Raw genomic sequence first — 20,527 nt, forward strand, 5'->3', positions numbered from 1 at the left:
GGGGTGATCCCATTCTTTTTTGGGGTGTTTTTGACATGTTTTGGGGTCTCCGTTGGGTTGCTTTTGTTTTCCGTGGTCATCGTGGTGGAAAAGAGTAAGTTGTGCATTTTGGAGAACACCAGGTAGGTTTAGGGTGGTTTTGGGGTGGATGTATGATTTTGGGGGATTTCTTTCGTTTTTGGGTGTTATCCTGTTCCTTTTTGGGGAATTTTTGACGTGTTTTGTGGTCTCCGTTGGGTTTTGTTGGGTTCTCGTTGGTCGTCAAGGTGGAGAAGTTTAAATTGTGGGTTTTGGAGAACATCAGGTAGGTTTAGGGTGGTTTTTGGGTGCATCTATGGTTTTGGGGGTTTTCTTTCATTTTTGGGGGTGATCCCGTTCTTGTTTGGTGTTGTTTTGATGTGTTTTGGCTTCTCCGTTGGGTTTTAGTGTGGTTCTTGTTGGTCATCATGTTGGAAAATGGTCAGTTGTGGGTTTTGGAGAACATCAGGTAGTTTAGGGGAACTTTTGGGGTTGATCTATGGTGTTTGTGGTTTTCTTTCATTTTTGGTGTGATCCTGTTCTTTTTTGCGGTGTTTTTGACGTGTTTTGGGGTCTCCGTTGTGTTTTGTTTGGTTTCCATTGAGTTTTCTGGTGGTTGGGAGTGGATTGTACATTTAGGAGAACATCAGGTAGGTTTAAAGGTTTTTCGGGGGTTAAATCACTTTTTTTCTTCTGATCCAGTTCACTTTTGGGGTGTTTTTGATGTGTTTTGGGGTTTCCGTTGTGTTTCGTTTAGTTCCTAATGGATTTTATGGTGGTTGGGAGTGGTCTTTGGGATTTGGAGAACATCAGGTAGGTTTAGGGTGCTTTTCGGATTGTATCCGTTCTTTTTGGGCATTTTCTTCCAGTTTTGGGGGTGATGCCATTCTTGTTTGGGGTGTTTTCGACGTGTTTTGGGGTCTCCATTGGGTTTCGTTGGGTTTTCCGTGGTCATCGTGGTGGAAAAGAGTAAATTTTTTTTTTTTTGGAGAACATCAGGTAGGTTTAGGGCTGTTTTTGGGTGGATCTATGGTTTTTGGGGGTTTTCTCTTTTTTTTTTTTTTTTTTTTTCTCCCAAGAACCATATAAATTACATGTAAAACATTGTACATAGAGATTAATATCAAAATGCAATACACATCACGTGCACTTTAAGCTGGACTCTAGTATATGGCAAACACCCAAGGGTACATATTGCGTTGAAACCACCATTTTTTTAAATGTCATGCATACCACATAATATTCAGTCTTTTGTTTTGTATTTCTCTGATTTTATACAAATATACCAGTGCTTATTATACTATTTACTGGAAAAGAATAAAAAAATCAAATCTGTGTGCCCTCTTCAAATCAAAATTTTGTTGTGAGAGCACTGGATAAATATATATACACACACCAACAAGTGTCATAAGCTTTGCCTTTGCTGAAGGAAGATGAATAGTACAAAGAAAATCTGTCTAGTTTGTTTTACAAGCTTGTCTTTCTCAGTACGGAACAAACTGACCTCCCTGGTCTAACTTTGCAGTTGCCCATTCTGCCTTTGTCCTGCAGAGAAGAGCAAGAAAGGAACAAATCTATTTTTGCACCCCAAAAACGCATTAGAGGAGGATTATCACACCCACCTAAGGGTACTTCCTTGTTTGTTTATAAAGCACGAAGCATTTCTCTTGGACAGTCTCTGTTGCTGGCCTCTTTTGTGCCTTCCATTTATAATAAAGATATTAAGATGCTTACCCCTTGCTTGTTTTGTTTGTTTGTTTGTTTGTTTGTTTGTTTGTTTAAAGAACAGTGGAAGTGGAGAGTCGGATGACAAGCAAGAACAAACACTAGAAACTCCTTGTTCTGCCCCTGCTTTTTAATCACCCAGCATCACCCCGGCTGCAAAACAGCCTCTGCTGATTTACCTGCTTGTTAAAGCACCCCACAGGCTGCAAGTGCTGTGTGCTAGGTGTCAAGTTATATTTAACGGTGCACACGTAACCATTCATCTTCCCACAGTCGAAGCACAGAACAGCCTCTTGCTAACAGAACTCATCCCTGCTGCTGCAAGAAACCTCAAGGCCTGCAGGAAAACCTCAAGCTAAGAGTTCCAAAGCAAAAGCAGAAAACGCATCATTTGTACTCTTTCTATTTGAGGGAATTCTAGCTGCTAAACGCTGCCTACATCTGAGGGCACGTTCTGAGGCTGCCGGGAAGGACACTCAACACCCACTGACAGCAGGAGTGCAAAGATGCCAGCCAAGAAGGCAAAGGTTAGAGCTGAACGCTGCCTCAGCTTCCTCCAGCAGCCAGCTTTCACCACGCTCTCTGAGACTCGGAGCCCCGAGTTACCGCAGCCGCCACGTACAGCTGCTCCTTGCTGGCCCAAACTATTTGAAGTCTTCAAACTTCAGGGACCTGTTTTACGACAGCCTCAAGATCAAATTCATCTGTTCCTGAAGGCGCTGATCGTCCTGCTGTTTCTGTAGCTGTCAAAGAACAATCCTGAACCGAGGCACTCGTCTGATCAAACAGTGCTTCGGCACAGATTTGTCTTTAGCTTGACACATCAAGGTGAAGAGGAATCGATTCTTGCAAGCAACCTCTCAAGCAGGGATCTAATAAGGTGACCAAAACGACAGATCTGTTGTGCAGATCTGAGCACGTCACTCTGCAGGGAATCACTTTCAAGCCTAAGATGTTTCACCCATCTCCCTGCCCCAGAGCGACACAAGGAAAGCTCTTAAGCAATTGCTAGCCTCTCCTCAGTGCTCACGAGTCCCAAATCACTAATTTTACAATATATAAACCATGGCAGCTGGCACCTAGTTGGCACACGGTGACACTGCACACGTTGGCAGTGTCGTCAGGAGCTGGAAAGTCAGGGGTGAGGGGGTTAAGGGAAAACCACACATCAGTTTAGCAACTTGGCTCCCGTAGGATACTTCCTACGGCAGGACTTTTAGCAAAGTCCCTCCCTCAGAGGGACCTGCTGGCTAATTAAAACGGGACTTCTGCTGGAGCAGTCAGAAGGCAGCAGGGTATCAGGAGATATCCAGTGGGCATCACCGTCAGTCTGTGGCAGTTTGGGGTCCAGGTATCAGTGGTTACGCGTGGTTTTCTCTGCTTCACTTTCTCCAAAGCTGTGAAAAAATATTTCTTTTACAGCACTGTACAGTCACACTTTACGGATGGAACCAGCTGCATCAACTTCCAGTACGACGGTGTTGGAAAAAGGTGCCTTTGGTGGTCAGGAGCACAACAGCTCTGGTGAGGTGTTATTTAAGTGTGTTCTTACATCTGAGTTTCCTCATAGCAGTATGGAGCTGAGGGGGTCCGGGTTTCCCAGGTAAGATTGATGGTTTTTCTCCTACCAAGCACCAGCTCAGTATACAAAGCTCTGTTAATAACACCCAAGCGTGTAGATGTTAAACTGAAACTGCTTTTAAACCTATTTGTTGTTACGAAAATAGCTTCATACACCATCTTCACAGGGTAAAAATTCACATGGAAGGACAGAAAAACCCAGAAGCGCTTCCTGAGCTTCAGTTTACCAACAGCACCATCGGATTTAGATCCTGGCTGCCAGGCCAGGATGCAGGGTCTGTAAGCATTGCTGAGATGTGCAAGTGCCAAGGCAGGTTTCTGGCCTGCCCTGAATAAAATACCTTTTTTTTTTTTTTAATACAAACAGCGTGCCAGGTACGCTGTAATGCCAATGTGCCAGCTCAATAGAGGATGTCAAACAACAGAGGCGTTTATCCTAATTTCTGGCATGAAAACACTTTTAACAGCATTCTTTTCACGAAGAAACCCCTCTCTATCTTCTCCAATGCTCCAGGACCTGCTGCAGCTGCAGCAGCCGCGCTGGTACAACCCACATCTTTGCCAAATCTTTTCAATAATTGTGCTTTACCTCGGCAATGTTGAGGTCACTCCTCTTCCTCCTCCAGCTGAGCAAGCAGCTCGCTGGCTCTGCCACACCGCAGGTGCGGAAGCGAAAGCTGGGAACACAGGAGTCAAACTCTCAGTGCTCACGAAGCCACCAGGGCAGAGGGCTGACACAGAGGCACCCCGGATCCGCTCTCCCTCCCCGCTGCGAGGCTCGCAGCAGCCCCAACCCGAAGCGCACACAATGCTTCGCATGGTGATGTCACCGCTGATTCTGAGTCCCCAGGTGAGGATCTGCCTCACCACTCTCAACGTTGGTGTTTTTTTGTTTGTTTGTTTGTTTGTTTGTTTGTTTTTCTTTTAAACATTCTCAGCTTATGGGAAACCATCAGGTAAACCACAGATCGCTAGGGAAGAAGGCCCACACGAGGGAAGTCCGTGCTTTTCTTCCAGGCAGTGGCACGTGCTTTAACACGCCGCGTTCGACAAAGCAGCTCTCCCCGTTTTGCTCAGTGGCAACAGGCACGACTGCAACGCACACAGCTGTAGGCAGCACCTGCAGGTCCCAAACCCTTAACCCGTTTTTAGAGAGCACCAATTTTTTAAGTAGTGCTTTTCCCTTAATCCATGACCCCTTCTTTCCTTTATTTCTATCGGGTGGCTCTCCTCCATTTTCCTCCTCAGTGTCTGAGCAGACACTGGGAATCGTTTCCGGAGGAAGGGCACTGCTGAAGCTCCTCCATCTACTCTCCGAGAAAAGAGAGTATGTTAAAGAATACATCTTTCCTTTCTTTTCCCTTTTTAAAATACAATTTCTGAAATCAACGCTGCGGCCTGGCAGCAAATACCTACGGGACTAAAGATGATTCCTCATCCTCACTGTAACGTTGTAGTTTACCTCCCAACGAACCCATCTCCCCAGGAAGCGGCCATTTGAGATGGGAAGGGGCAGAGCAAGAGGAAGCTCTCCTTAGCCTAGCTCTTCCCCCAACACCACCTCGCCACCCAGCACCAAATTCAACTCACCTGCTCCGCCCGATCACTCGAACGGGCGTCCGACGCTGGCACACGCCGCAGCGGTGGTTCTGACGTGCCTTAAATCACCTCTCCGCAGAATATCTCGGGTCTGTACGCTCAAATAACGCAGTATTTGAGAAATAACGCCCAGAGCTCACACTCTGAGTGCAGCCCAACAGCACCGAAGCACCGGTAGGCTAAACATTCCGAACCTGGCAACAAGGCTGACCCAAGCAACAGCACGGAACCCTTCTGCACCTTCAGCGTGGACATCAGCGTAAGGAAACACAGACCTCCTCGATCCAAATTTTAAGCGAGAAACGCAAAAGGTCACCCAACCGGCTTGTTTTCGGCAAGCTAAAGGAGAAATTAAGGCGACAACCGGGTGCATCCAGAGTTAGTCAGATCCTGAAGGCAGTTCCTTGGGGGAACGGAGGAGCAACGCGCCAGATGAAGGCTGCCTTACAGCGCACCCCTTAGAGGCACTGCTACGGAAGGAAGGCAGAAGGTTGGAACTCGAAAGAACTCGCAAGGTGCCCGTTAAGGGGGAAATCTTTCATTTTTTTCTCAGCAGAACCTCCCCACTTCCCCCCCTCCCCCCAAGAAGGCAGCCCGGGGACTCTTTCCTTCCTTAGGGAGAGGGCAGGGACGGGGCAGGGTGGTGGGACAGATGGCCAGAGGGTCGGATGGACGGACAGACAGCCGGACAGAGGGCCCAGCAAGGCCTGACGAAGGGCTCAGGAGCAGGAGGGAAGGGCAGGGCGAGGGGAAGGGCAGAGAAGTACAAATCTTTTTTTCCTTGTGATAACTTTTCTTGACCAAAAAACACGATTGTGAATGAGGCAAAATGAAAGATGAAACATGGGGACGTGCGGATACTCACGATGATGCAGCCTTCTATCCGCATGTTCACCTGCTCATAGAGCCACACCTGGATCCTCGACCTCTGCAGAACGAAGGAGGAGAGTAAGTCGGGCCACAAACACTGAGCACTTTTGTTCTCTCATGTGTTCAGAAATACCTGCTAGCCACAGCCACGACAGCTCCCAAACGCTCCGAGGAGCAACTCTCAGGGGCAGTTTCAATGAGCAATCTGACATTTGAGCGTTATACCATCGGGTGAATACTACACGTTTGGTGAAGAACACGTTTCCAGTCACAAGGGAACACCCCTGCACGCCCGGCTACACGAGGGGGAAACGCCGGGCTCCTTGTGCCCACCAGCACGCTGCACAGCTCTCCATCCCCCACAAACCCGTCCTGGGACACGGCCAGGAGCTGAAAACTCACTGAGGGGAATCCCCAGACCCTCCCCACTCCCCCCACATCCCCCAAATCCCCATCCCTGCCCCCTCCCCGCGGTACTCACGTTCTGCAGGTAGCGGAAGATGAGGTTCTGGGGCGCTGCGTTAAGGGCTCAGCACGGGGACGACAGTTCCGGGCTCGGGACAAGGCCCCAAACCCCACAGCGAGGCCTCAGGGCCCCGCGACAAGGCCTCAAGGCCCGGGCCGAGCCCCCTGAGGTCCGAGCCGCCCCCCACCCACCTCCCCGGCACCCCCCAGCCGCAGGAAGGATACGATGGGCTGCACCATCACCTTCTGCACCTTCTGGTCCTGCTCGCGGTACGCCGTGGCTGCCGCCACCTCGCCGCTCCTGCTCCCAGCACCGCAGGCAGAAGAGGCGAAGGCTGATGGTAGAACAGGGCTTGGGGTGAAGGGAAAGCGAGGGCAGGTGGGTGCAGTCTCTGAGCTCTCCTCCTCCTGATTTTGCTTTTTCTCCCCCATTACTGAGCTGGCAGAAGTCCCCGTGAAGTCCTTTGGCACGATGAAGGCCTGCGTGAGCTCCAGCAGCAGTTTCGTCCGCGGAGGTTTTCCCTGGTGGGGCCGGGGCGTCACAGCACACACACACACACACACACACACACAGACAGAGACGCGTGGTTTTGTCCAAACATTAAGTATTTACAACAAATTCGACAAGCGCTTTTCCTCTGCCAGCAGCAAATGCCTGAGGGCCCCCACAGCTTCACAAATCATAGCGGGAAGAGCCTACCGTGCCGCGAAAAGTTCGGAAAATAATTCAAAATTGATCTGCTAGGGGAAAAAAAACGATGGCTGGTGGCAGGGTACACAATACACCCAAATCTCAGCTTTGTCCTCCGCAGAGTCAGTGCCCACGCCCAAGCAAGATGCTGATGGCACCCGAACATTTGCTGTAGCAGGCAGCAGAGCCAGCAGCTCAGGGGAGCTAGTTTTAAAACCAAGAGGCACTTAAACAACCTTTCATCGACCCCGTAACTGCGGCAGAGTCCCGACTGCTCGCCCCGGAGTCCTCACACCAGCAAAATGCACCAACCAAAGCCTGGGGGAACTTTGGTACAGCACAAGAGAAGGGAGTGGGGGTAGCGGAGCCGCATGGCAGAGCTGCTGCTTTTCACCATTTGATCCTCCCTGATAATTGAAAGGAAGGCTGGGTGGGCTGACCCCCACCCCCACTCCTGGCAGCAAGTTTGGTCCACAACACACTGCAATAACGATTCTGCTCCCTCCCACCCCTACAGCTTCATCATCTGACACGGGTACAGTCAAAACAATGGCATACACGAGTAAAAGTCAAGAGTTGACATAGTAACTCCAGGATTTGGCTATCAACTGTCCGAGAAATCAGAACACCAAAGCTTCACAATGTGCCCAACATCGAGTTGTGCCAAGGGCGGAGGAAGGAAGAAGCTTTACGTTTCAGCCTTCAGAGCATCGCTCCATCAGAAGATCGATTTGTAGCCACCATGGCGTGCCAATGGAGATCTTTCTGTGCCAAAAGAAGTGCTTTGTCCTCTCAATATCGAAGGTAAGAGAACGGATGCACAAGACCTTAACTCTGACCAGCAGGGAAATTTAGGACAACTGAGTGCAGATCCTGCCAATTTCTACCACTTTGGACTGTGCTTTAAGTCTCATTGCAAAGCCTCAGTTAGAAAAAGGATCACCTCAGGGTATCTAACAAGAAGAACAGTTTTAATTTTTTTTTTTTTTTTTAATTCTACCATAGGACTACGCAGTTCAACTGTCAATCATCTCGGAGAGTTCAAGGAGGAGGTCATCCTCATCCTTCCCTGGGTCTAAGTCGATTTCGGCTTCCAGTCTGCCTCCTGAGATTTCCCAAAGTAGCTTCTCAAAATCTTCATCCGCAGATAAGGGCGCGTTCCCTGTGGAACTCAGCCAGCGTGTCCGTGCCTCTTCTAGCTGGGAAGAAGCTGAGGTCGAGGTCTCGAGATCCATCTCCATCTGCTCCTCAAATCTTTCCGGGCTTCCAAGATGCACTTCAGGTCTTGGGAGAGCAAGAAAGAACAATCAGGATATGCCATTTCTTAACGGGAAATCCCTTTCCTGCAAACCGGCTCTTAAAACTGTAGGCAAGCCCTCCTACGCTTCAATCTTACACAGGGATTGTTATCAATCAACCCAGGGCTACATTTAGAGCCCGATGCGTTACCAGGTACATTTTTCAGTCTGGGGGTTTATCTGTGAAGCCAGGGCACCTGGAGTTGAGGTGGCATTCTTGAGGACCAAAAGGCAGAGGACACTACTCATCATCTATCACCTCACGAGGAAGTAGAACTTCACCTCATCCTCGTTCAGGTGTTCAGACAACCCAAGAAGTCACCGGAAAGCTGTGCTGACTTGCAGCATTTCAAGAAAGCCTAATTAAGCAATCCTGCTAGCTGCTAGAAAGTGGTTTCAGGTGACTTATTCCTTTGATGGATTTGGGCTTTAATTATCTCAGAACCCTCATTTTTTCCCACATGTGACAGAACTTATGTTTCCCTGGGGATATACACTGATTAAGAAAAAGAGCAAGTTGGGGTTGTCACCTGTTTGGGGGATTTTCTTCAAGTCTGATGGCTGGGACGTGCTCCGGCACGTCTGAAACACCCTAGAAAGCAGCAAAACAGTATTTATGACACATGGGTAAAAGATTCCTTAATAGCTTTTTCCTCCACACTGCTTCTCCTCTGGCATTGCGGAGCCGTGGCCAAAATACAAAACCAAGGTGCTCCTGAAGAAAGTTCACATTCACCTGGAGGTTATTCATGATCTGGTGTCTTTTAAGAACATGGCATTAATGGACAAAATCCCCCACACCAGAGAAATCACAGCATCAGAGTACCGGTTAAAGAGTGCCATTCATCTCATAAATACAGAAGGGTTCTACAAGCATCCTGGAGACAGCTACTGGATTTCAAAGGAAACAGAAGGCCTGCAGAACGTTTGAGTTTTCCACCTTTTCAAATAGAGGAGGGTAGAAATTTAACAAGGGATCCATCTCTGCATTAGCCCCTGGCCTTACCATGGCTGCTTTTCTGGCTGGAGGTCCCATCATGTCAGCATCAAAGGCAGTCTGTAGTTCCACAGCTGCTATGGCAGAGGGATAACTCCCAGGTGCCTTACGTTTCAGTGCCTTCTTCTTGGGGAAAGTGACTTTCCCACGCGAAAGCTTCGCAGGTGTCATAAAGTTGGCTAGAGTAAAAGCAAGAGAGAACTGATACAGTCTTGCTCTGCCTCAGGAAAAATCCAGGTTCTCTTAATCATTTCCACAGTCCTTCTACACACTTAAATGCATTTGGCCAGCACAATTACACCGCCATTGCCTGGATTCTCAGGAATCTTTTCCACATAGGAAACTCCGTCTACCAACAATCCATACAAAGGAACAAAGAAACCGAAGAGCTACAGTAAATAATAATCCAGGACAAGGGACACTTCAGACACATAGCAATCCTAAGTGCAAGCTAGGTTCACAAATATAGACGGCTTTTATATTTAAAGTCCTGCTCCCGCTAGGAAAGGAAAAAGCAGCAGTTATAGTAGGACAAGAGTGTATGCAACTGTTGTACCAGCTTCCTCTCCCTTGCAGTGATGTCCCACAGTTAAGTTGTTCTACAAAGTCCACATTTGTAGTGTCATTTTCTAGTCTCCCGTTCCTTACCTAACATCTGGCTGGCAGGAAAAGAAACAAACTAAGAAAAAGAAAGTACACCCTTCGCTTCGTAGCACTGCGTGGCAAAATGCACCCAGCCAGAGTTACAGCATGAGAATTGTCATCTTCTGTCTGTATTTCAGAAGACAACCTAAGTAACTCTTAACCTTCAACACTTACTTTTAGCTTCCTGGCCCTGAAATTGAGCTGCCACTTTCCCTGCTGGTTCAGTATTAAAGAAGCCAGCAGTAGATTTGACAGCAGCTTCCTCCTGCCGAAGCTTCTCTTGTTGTTTTCTCTGTTGCCACTTCTCCCACCGTCTCTCTTCAAAGCTCTTCTCTGGACATTTACGAGTTCCACTCTGCTGAGTGGGCTAGAAGGAAAGAAAAGGAGTGCATGAATAGGACAAAAAAAAAAAAAAAATCCGTGGAGATTTCGTTAAGAAAATCTGATCAGCAATCCCTCCAAAATGGTCTTGATGTGGAACAGCATATTAATATTGTTCAGGTTACTGTTGTGTTTTTTTTTCTCCATAAAATTCTGCCTGTAACAAGAGCCATGCTTTACTACGGACACAGTCTCACATATCTGCAATATCCACTATGGCAAGCTTCTTTAAACAGCTAGGGTGTTCTGCTGTACATCTATTTATCACATTCTTTTTAAGCAGCAGAAAGTCATACAAGTTCCCCTATACAGTATCCACTGACAGATTGATTTCCTTGAACACAGAACTCTGGCCTTCTGTATTAAATCCTTCATGTCTGACAGATCAAGTCAGTAAGAACAAAAAGAATTCCCTCCACGTTAACTGTGTAGATTTCAGCTGGTGCTAACAGGGTTTCTTTGTTGCTGTGGTATAAACAGACTGATTCCAAGTTTGAGGATTACAGAGTTGTCTGGAAATGCTGCTGGCGATAGGATTTAGACTGCACTGCAGCTCCTACCAGCTGCTGAAGGGTAAGAACACACTCAAGAGGGTGGCACACGGTGAGTAACAAAACTTGTCAGAATTATCAGAAATTGTACGAATGGATGTGTGTCTTCACAGAGGACTCACCTGTACATCAGGTCCAGAGGAAAGTTTAGGAAAAGGCCGGTTCAATTCCACTGCCTTCTTTTCTTCTTTTTCAGGTGCTTTAAAAAAAGACAAAAAAAAGTGTTGTCAACGGCAGAAATAAAGAAAGCTGGGTACTTGTTTCCTTTGTGCATTTATTTCCTTGTGTCCCATGAGAGAGAGAGAGAGAAAGGCTACAATGTGCAAGCCATTCAGCATTTATCCATGAAGCAGATCCTGAGCAAACTGAACTTGCTCAATATGGGAAGCACCTCACTGGGGCAGGCATTAAAGCATCTTATTACCTGTTAGTTTTGTGCTCCATAAAGATTTCTGCTCTGCTGGGGCAGGTCTGGGTTGTGCTGAGGGAGCTGGCACATCTCCTTCACTCTGCTGCATCCGCAGAGCTTTCTCACGCTTTATTTCTTCCAAGGTTTTAACACGCACTTCTCCTTCCGGCTTGACTTTTCCTGCCGGCTCCTTCGCCTGCCCTTTGCTGGGCCCGGACAGAGCGAGCTGCTTCTTGGACTCACCCTGAATTTTGCTCTTGCTATGGCATTCTCCTGCTTTTTTCTTCTCTTCTACCAAGCGATTATTCTTTTTTTCGGACAAGGCTTCAGAGAAAGTTTGGATGCGACCTGCACGAGCAGCTCTTGCCCCTGCGCTGGAATCTTCAGTTTTACCATGCCCTTCAGCCTCGGCTTTGGCTTGAGTTTCGCGTCTCTGAAGAGCTTTCTCACGACGGATTTCCTCCAGTGTTTTCACATGGATCTCTCCCATCGGCTTGGCAGCCTTCCCTGTCATCATCAAGAAATGAGGAGAAGCACCAACATTTAAAGAGAGTCCAGCAATATTTTAAGTCTCCAAAATTTGTCAGAGCACTAAGGAAAACTCATCTTGAGCGTTCCCAATAATGCATCTTAGAACAATATCCTTAGAACAACATTCTCCTCCTCCTCTGAGCCACTTGTATTTTGAAGACCAGCCCTATCCAGAGAGAACTGCTACACAGAAATGCTGCTTTACTTTATTACTTTTTCAGACTGCATTTCAAATTCCTGCTCCTGGCAGTGGTTCTATTCTAATTGTACGTAACGGTTCACAGAAGCAGCTAAAAACCTCGACAAGGCACAAGTAGAAAATAAACACACACCTAGAGCCAGAGTTCTGATAGTGGCTGTCAGAAGAGCTTCAGCACTCAAGCAAGAGGCGTCAGTTCTTTGTTTTCGTTTAAATTAGTTTGTAGGGATGTATGAAAGCAGTCCAAGTTCGTGGAAAGGAAGGAGGAGAAAGCATATTTAATATCTAGTTGTTACCTCTCTCAGTACTGGTCTGCTTAGGAGGTAATCCCAGCCTGTCCTTCAGAGACTTGGGAACTCGAACTGCAAAACAGAAAAAGAACGAATTAGGGAGGCTGCATAATGTCAACTTCAGGTTCACATTTCAAAACAAGACAGGAAAGGTAACTTTGAATCCCAGTGATTACGACCTCAGCCAACATGCAAAAAGAAACATCACTGGAAAAGGACAAACAGAAAGACTAAATACGAAACCCAGGAATCCAATCCAGATGCCCGTTTAGTACCTGTCTCTCTCTTGGGTGCTTTGTCAGCATTTCCCGGAGCCTCAACCTTCTTCCCCAGCCTTTCAGCAAGGCTGCGCTTCACTGGAAGGCTGCTTACATCATCTTCAGAGAAAACAAGGAATATTGTAAGAACTTTTCTTTGCAGGAAGGTTTGAGAACAGTCAACAATAAGCTTCTCTTTTTCAAGCATATTTTCATAGAATTGCCTTTCAGCTGCTAAATGATTTTTTTTTTTTTTGCCATTTCTGCAGTCAACACAGATCTCCACTGCAATGTATTTTCCTTTCATACATCCCAAATACTCTTTAATGCAGTCATATATAGAAGGCAGCACCTACGTAACAGCTCGTAAAAAGTTCTTACCCGCAGAGGCTTTCCGTTTTCCTTGTCTATCAGCAAGATCTACTCGAACCACAGGTTCCTCCCCTAAAACAAAAGGGAATTTTTTTTTCTATTTCACAGAAACCAGTAGCCAACAGAAATAGTATCCTGTTAGCCCATGTCCAAAAAACCCCAGTCAGACACTGTTTTGACAGCTAAACCACATAAACTCATATTTTAACTATAATTAACATGGAAAAAAAATATTAATAGTCTCAGTGCTTGCTTCAAATTCCAGCTGAGATAGTGGAGAGTGAATCTGAGTCTGCTTGACACCTATACTTTGTGCAGAACAAAGCTGCATAAGCAAGCAGAATATTCTTAGGTGCAAATGCTGAGAAATATTCCTTTCTAAGGTGAATGTCTACGAGTAAAAGTACTTCCACACTTTTTTCCCTTTAAAAGGCATTTGCACAGCTCTAAACAATTTATACACAAACTCCTGTCATACTGTGTCCACACCTGCCACTGTACGCCTCTTTAATGCTTCAGAAATTGCTTCTTATATAGCACTGGCTTCTACAGCTCGCTCTTCTCGTTACTCTTCTGGTTTTCAGTTACCCCCCTATTGGCATACTGACACTTTTTTTTTTCTCTCCTGCCACTGCACTTAACCTGAGCACCAAATCTTTCCAGTACAACCAGGGACTTTAAGCATAAAAGCACGTTTTGAACAGAAGGCAGCACCAGAAGGCTAACATGGGTGAATTGTTTTAAGTATTGCTTAACCCTCCAGTTTAGGAGTAATGAAATCAAAACAAAAGCATTCATTATTACCTTTCTTGGAAGACACTGTCACAGTTCTCACCACTGTCCGGACATTTTCCTCTTCTGGAGCAGGAAAAATCATAGAATCAACGGGACGAAGAGAAGATCTTGAAGAATCTTCTGTTCAGAGCAACCAAAACGTAAGGAAGTTTACCCAACATAAAAAACTATCACAAAGAACAAAAAACTTTAAATGATTTGTTACTGTCAAAAATACAGCAAGCAGAGCATGTAAAGAAGAGAGGTGACTAATTTGCCTCTGGTTGCCCTTTGAACTCCCATTTAGAATACCAGCTGGCTGAGAATCAGGTTGCTTTATGCCCCCAGCTAAAAATGGAAGTCTGTCCCTCAAGCAGCTCCCAGTCACCATCACCTGCCGTGAACAGGATAAGAAAGTAGGGAATATTAACTCACCACCGTGTCTCTTATTTTTTTCCTTCATCTTCTGCCATTTGATTTCCTCAAGTGTTTTTATTCCAAAATTCAGATTGCCCTCTGAAAACAGGAAACAGTTCATGAGACAGGCTTAGAGGCACTCACTGAGGACCACAGGTCCTCAGGCTTCTTAGCGCTCAGGAACTTTCTGAAGTATTTCGAATAAAGCCTGTCAACACTCCTCACAAGTGAAAGAGCCATAGAACCAATGGCATTTTGCCCCTCCTTTCATCCTTCAGGGTTCAAAATGTAGTTTTAATTTTAATCCATTTACACGATATTAGATCCACATTTTAATCCATTTACACGATATTAGATCCCTCTATCGTTAGATATGGCTTATCAACAGTGGTTGCAAGGCTGCACGTGCAGCCATTTAAACTCCATGCTGTGGCCCTGTTTTGTTCTCCAAAAGTAAAGAAAAGGAGTTCACCTTTCTGACCCAATGGGCACATGATGGTATTAATGGCAGAAATGAGATCATGGAAATAACCGACTCCATTCAGCACCCCTACATTTTGTTGTGTTTTTACACCACGCTGCTTTTGACTTAACTGTCAAGTTCTTCTGATTTATCCTACTAAGGTGCTGGCATACCTTGTTTAGTAGTAGTAGAACTGCCTTTCCGAGTGGAAATCACCCGTAATCCATTTTTGCCTTCCGCAGCTGGATGCTGGACGGGAGTTTTAGTTTCTTCTCCTTCCTCAGAAAGTTGGTCTGAAGGGGAAAAATCGATTCAGTTATGCATAGACCAGGTTGGTCATGATTACGTAGCTCATGCAGTGACACTTCAGCCCATGGTTCATATAAAAAACTTTGTTGCTGTTTTGTTTTTTTTGTTTGTTTGTTTGTTTGTTTGTTTGTTTGTTTTTAAACAGCTACACTGACCTGATGAACTCCTAAGTAGAATACACTAGGACAAAACCTCTAGGACTCTAGATTCTCTCTGCAGCTTTAACTACTACACAACACATTGCTCTTCAGACAGAAAAAAGAAATTTCCTTCCTAGTTTCACATAGAACTTTACACAAAAGACCAGCTAAAGCCAGGAGTGGTTCTAAGCTTTCCTCCAACGTTTCAGCTTCTGTCCACTGACTGCCAGACAAAGCCACCAGTGACCTGGCCAGACTGCCTGCCCTATCGCTAGTCAGACCTCAGGTCATCTGTGATTTATACATCCATTTACAGCACAGATTCCTTCCAAGAACCAAAGATTTAACACATTCATTTACAGCACAGATTCCTTCAAGAACCAAAGATTTAACACATTCATTTACAGCACAAATTCCTTCAAGAACCAAAGATTTACACAATCATTTACAGCACAAATTCCTTCCAAGAACCAAAACATGCTCACCATCATCATCTTCATCATCATCTGCAGCATTGATTACAACTGGAGGGTGTGTAGGGCTTGGGACATTTTCAGAGTTTTCCACTTTCGTCACCCCCTTAGCTGTGGAGAGGGATTTGACTGGACAGAAAGTTTGTTTTGCTGCAGTGACATCTGAGCCACTTTCAGATCATCGTCCGCGCACTCAGGCGGACTTGGCAGTGTAGCTAGAGGAAGACGAGGATCATCGGTAATATGGCAGTTTAAAACTTTGACCACAATGCAAAGAGATGGTAGCAAAGGCAGATAACCCGCACAGACAACGAGTTCAGCATCTCCTTTTGCCCATCCCATCACTGCTTACACCGTGAACAATGATTTCCCTTCCAACAACACCACATCTCCCTACCACCCAGCAAAAGAGGAAACAACAGGAAGCAAACTGCAAGGCAAACATCACACTAAGCAAAGAGAAGCTGAGCACGAAAGCAGAAAACAAACACCAGCAGTACACTCGGTGCAGTACACCTATGACTGCAGACCTTTTCCTGCCCTCACAAATGAACAGTTACCTGACGCCCCCTACAGGATTGGCACCCACTAAGTACTACTCAAAATTAATTCTTCAGCGCTTAAAGAAAAAGGACCTAAACTCACTCTTGCTTGGTGGTAAGAATTGTCCATCGATGTAACGTCCCTTTGCATGATGAAAAGCACAGTTGGCTGTCTGACAGCCTCCCGGCTGGTTCTCCCAGTAGCAAGGAATCTCACTGCGCTTTTTCTGAAGACAGAAAGAAAGAAAAGCTCGTGATAACATGCACCTGAGGCTTGCAAAGAGATGCACAGCTCCAGATCGTGACAGCTGTCACAACACAGTGCTGAAACATCATTCCAAAGGTCAGTTTCTCAGTTAAGTGTAGTATTTCTGGGCATATTCACAAAGTTTGCATAAGCTGTAACCACTATGCACATTTAGTTTGGTCATCACTCAGTTTGAGAAGACAGGCACTCTCAGACATCAGTTGAGGGTGGCTTAAACTAATACACCTAGGATTATACTAGGATTATTCAGAGGGAAAAAGAACATCTGAAATTGCCTAGGCTAACCCTGTCTAGAACTACTTCTTGGACACTTAGTTCTGCTGCACCTTTAACTTTCCCCACTTCCTACCCCAGGCAGCTACAACAGCGTTATCTGAAGGACTGTGGGTCAGAAGACACCTGATAGTTCATTATCAAGCCTGCTCCCATGAGGATAGAACAGCCTGTTTATTACCCCCCTGCTCCAGCAGGTTTTAGCAGTCTATTTAACAGCTATTCTGCATCTCTTGAGAAAACTGTCAGCATCTAATAAAAAAAAATAAAAATATCTTGCTAAGACATACCTAAGGCATTGATTTTATTTCCCTCTGCTTCCTCCCACCCCCCCTCTTGGTAACAGAAACCAGTATGATTTTGAAGCAAACGAATCTATCCTGCAAAAGCACAATCAGTACACCTACGGCACTGAAAAATGCTTTTGTTGATTTATTTTGAGAACACATCGTTAGGCACTCACGTCAATTTCCATGTGTCTGAATCGGCAGACATTCCTGAAACAACGACCCTCCTGCCACAGCTTGCAGACCGTCTCATTGCCCAGAGCAGCTTCGCAGTGGCGGTACGCACATTTGTCTCCCTGGAACCAAAAGGAAACCAACAAGGAAAATAGAGTACAGCCTCAAAAATGGCCATGCTGCTGCCTCATGTTGCTACAACTGAATTCACAATCTATCTGGTTCTCAAGTTAACCAAAGACCAGTGTGCTTCCTCCTCCTAATCTACTCCTTCCTGAAAAAAAAAGGGGAAAAAAAAGCAAGGCAAAGGAAAACCAGCCATACCTTGGTACAGGTAGAATAGAAATAGAAGTAGCAGTCGTCTCCTTGTTTAGACATGCCGACGAGTTCTGCTAACAAGCTCGGGTTCTCTCCACTGGGACTTCCTCTGCTCTTGGAGAGAGCTGTCTTCACCCTTGCTTGGGCTGAAAGTCTTCTACTGGCTTGTGATCGGTGAAATCTTCTTTTTAAAAGTAACCCGAAAGAAAGTAACAAGTGAAAAATAATGAGGAACGAACATTTTTCCAGCTTTCTTCAGTTAATCAAATCAAGTTATCAGTCTCTCGAAGAGAGCAAAGCCTTGAAATCAGCTGTTACATGAACTAACTAAATATTAAAGTTCTGTAAAGCTGCCAGGAGCTTTGTCAGCAAGCGTTCTCTTCCACATCCTCAATAATATGACTTGGAGCACATCTGGAAGCCTGAAAACGGAGTCACTCCTTAAAAAAACACCTGATGATACATGCGAGTCAATAATCAACTATGGCTACAAATAACTTCTCTAGAACACAGTTAGGACGCATTAAACAGCACGTTCCAGGCCCTGTGGGTCTTCGATTTCACCTACCTGGACAACCTCAGCAAAGTTATCGATCTTCAAAGGCTTCCAGTTAACTGCTCCTGTAGGCCGAACCAAGACTGAATCCGTGAATTAATAATAAAGGGGTAGGAAGAATTTTCCTCCTCACTTTGCCAAGGGAACCTCTCATCCACAATTCAAACATAGGATGTGCTTTTAAACAGCTTATAACTAAGAGAGGAAGCAAGTCCATTTGAATGCTCTCTCAGACTGGATGCAGCCAGGGTTAGTTAGCTCTTCAAAAAAATAAAAACCAAAAAGCAAAACAAAACAAAAACAAAAAAAAAACAGCGCATTTAGAGATGAACTCGTGATTCAAAGTGGCTGCAAAAATGAGGCTCCATCTTCCACAGCCGGGCAATTTAACTTTTTTTTTTTTTTTTTTTTTTAATTTAAAATTCAGCATGTTTCCAATCTCTGGTCTTCAAGATTTCTTCACCTATTAAGAAAACACAAAAACCTTTCCCCGTCTTTATTACCTGTACAGCAAAAAACATACCAGTGCATCTAAATCCACAGATGTGCATACGCATACACACATCTGTGTTTATACACACACGAGGAGGGAGTGAGAGAAAGTTAGCGAGAGCGACAGTGAAAATCAGAATTTTTGCCTTTTCGACACAGAGAGCGCGTAAAAATTCTCTCATTTTGAGGGAACTAGAAAAAAATGGAGGCTCTACAAAAGATTTTGATGAGTATGCCTTCGAGGCCGATGCTTTGTAACATGAGGGATCTGGGGGCCAGCACACAAATATGCATACGGATGTACATGCATACAGGATAAACATATCTATACACACAAGCGTGCACAGTAGATGTTGTATGATCTCCATATCGAGAACAACTCGTAGCCCTGATCAGACACGTAGAGTTGCAATCAATTAACAGCAGCAAGACAGCAGATCAAGGGTACAGCAAGCTTTGAGAGGCAGGGGAATGCTCACTTTGCCAGTGGCACGGCTGCATGATACCAAGGATTTTGAATTACTTTGATTTTTTGGAAGCAATTTGGTTTTTCTTTCTGCGCTGTAGCTGTGGTGGTTTTACCGTGCTGGGCAGCTAAACCCCACAACCGCTCTCTCACTCCCCCTCCTTTAGATGAGGAGGGGGAGAAGTAAAGCAAAGAACAACTCACGGGTTGAGATAAGGATAATTTAATTAAAGGGAAAAAATTATAATAATTAAATAAAGACTACCATGAACTAAACAATTTAACTAAGGGGAAATAAAAAGGGAAAGGGGAAAAGGGAGGGGAAAAGGAAAAATGAAAAGAAGGGAGGAAAACAAACAAACAAAATAAATGAAGGCTATATGGAAGTGCAGAGGAAATTACTCTCTACTTCCCACAAATGAGCCATCATTGACCACGTCCTTGAAGCAAGGCCTCAACGCACGCAGCCGGTGTTCGAGAGGAGGACCGACGTTTTCCCAACGAGAGCCCACCCCTCCCCTCTTCTTCCTGTTTCCACCTTTTATTGCTGAGTGGGACATCACATGGTATGGAATATCCCTTTGATTGGTTTAGGTCAGCTGCCCTAGTGATGTTTCTCTCCTCACCTTTTTGCCCACCCCCTAGGAGGGTTAGAGAAAGGCCCAATGCTGTGCCACTGCTGCTCAGCAGTAGACACAACACTGGTGTGATAACACTGCTGTTCCAGCTACAAGAACAGAGTACGGCACTGTATGGGCTGCTGCAGGGAAAGTTAACATTCCAGCCAGACCCAGTACAGTAGCAAATACCACAAGTTTGCCATCACGTGCTGTTCCCTAATCCATATATCCATCATCATCCATTGCTGCAGGATCATGAAAGGTTAGAGAAGACGACTTAGGTCCAATTTAACAGCCAATGAGTTTTCGATGAGCAGAGCTGCAACAGATTTTATTTCGCCACAAGCATTTTTTTTTCTTTTTTTCTGATATGAAGTCAGAAATTTTGATTTATTTTTTTTTAAAGACACTAAATGTCACAAAACCTGCAACCAGACCAGATAAAGTTCAATTCAGAGTGATTCTGAATCCTTTCATTAAAACGCTGCACATTTCTGTGCAAATTATTTCTGACTCTTCTGGACAAAAGTGGATGAAATAGTTCTTACAAATTAATAATAAAAGGTTGGAAGCTTTTACTCACACAAACACTAGTGAATTTTCCAGGAAATATTGTTTTGGCAGGGAATTTTCCCAAATCTAAAATAAAGAGAGGAAAAGTTGGGTTCTCATATTAGTTACTGCTTTTGACTGCTGGACAAAGGGAATAAAAACAGTAGTTAAGTGCAAGGTTTCCTTCTCTTCTTTAGTATGGATAGGAATCGTCACTTCGGACCTTTAGCACCTTCAGAAACACACCCAGTGCCATGCAGGTTCCTCTGCAGCTACTTCTAACAATTACTGGTGCTCCTTAGCATGGAAGTTTGACTCAAAACACTCTCCAGATTTAGCTCTTTTGACTGCCCAAGGAGCTCATCATTTTGCTTGTTGCCTTCCATTTTCCTGAACAGACCGGGAACGCTGTTCAGAATCTGAATGGATCTGGTCTAAGGAATGGGAAGAAAGCAAAACCAGCGATACCTTGCAGTATTCCAAATTCCAAAAAAGCAGTCTCATTTTAAAAAGGACCTCAAAAG

The 20,527-nt window shown here is 45.2% G+C and overlaps 1 long non-coding RNA gene and 1 pseudogene across 2 annotated transcripts; both read right to left on the minus strand.

Moving 5' to 3' along the window:
- Positions 1 to 8,173: 8,173 nt before the first annotated feature.
- On the minus strand, positions 8,174 to 9,391 carry LOC311429030. The gene is made up of 3 exons (XR_014688018.1): positions 9,254 to 9,391; positions 8,778 to 8,839; positions 8,174 to 8,233 (listed from the first exon to the last, which is right to left on the minus strand). It is a non-coding gene; the product is annotated as an uncharacterized lncRNA (long non-coding RNA).
- Positions 9,392 to 10,052: 661 nt separating this feature from the next.
- On the minus strand, positions 10,053 to 17,377 carry LOC311429029 (zinc finger CCCH domain-containing protein 11A-like; annotated as a pseudogene). Its single transcript has 10 exons — positions 17,324 to 17,377; positions 17,002 to 17,121; positions 16,101 to 16,224; positions 15,468 to 15,670; positions 14,707 to 14,826; positions 13,829 to 14,169; positions 12,257 to 12,317; positions 11,246 to 11,737; positions 10,944 to 11,020; positions 10,053 to 10,256 (listed from the first exon to the last, which is right to left on the minus strand). The product of its transcript is annotated as a zinc finger CCCH domain-containing protein 11A-like (transcript).
- Between the last annotated feature and the right edge of the window lie 3,150 nt (positions 17,378 to 20,527).

Source organism: Aythya ferina, assembly GCF_964211825.1.
Source record: "Aythya ferina genome assembly, contig: HAP1_SCAFFOLD_251, whole genome shotgun sequence".
Lineage (NCBI taxonomy): Eukaryota > Metazoa > Chordata > Aves > Anseriformes > Anatidae > Aythya > Aythya ferina.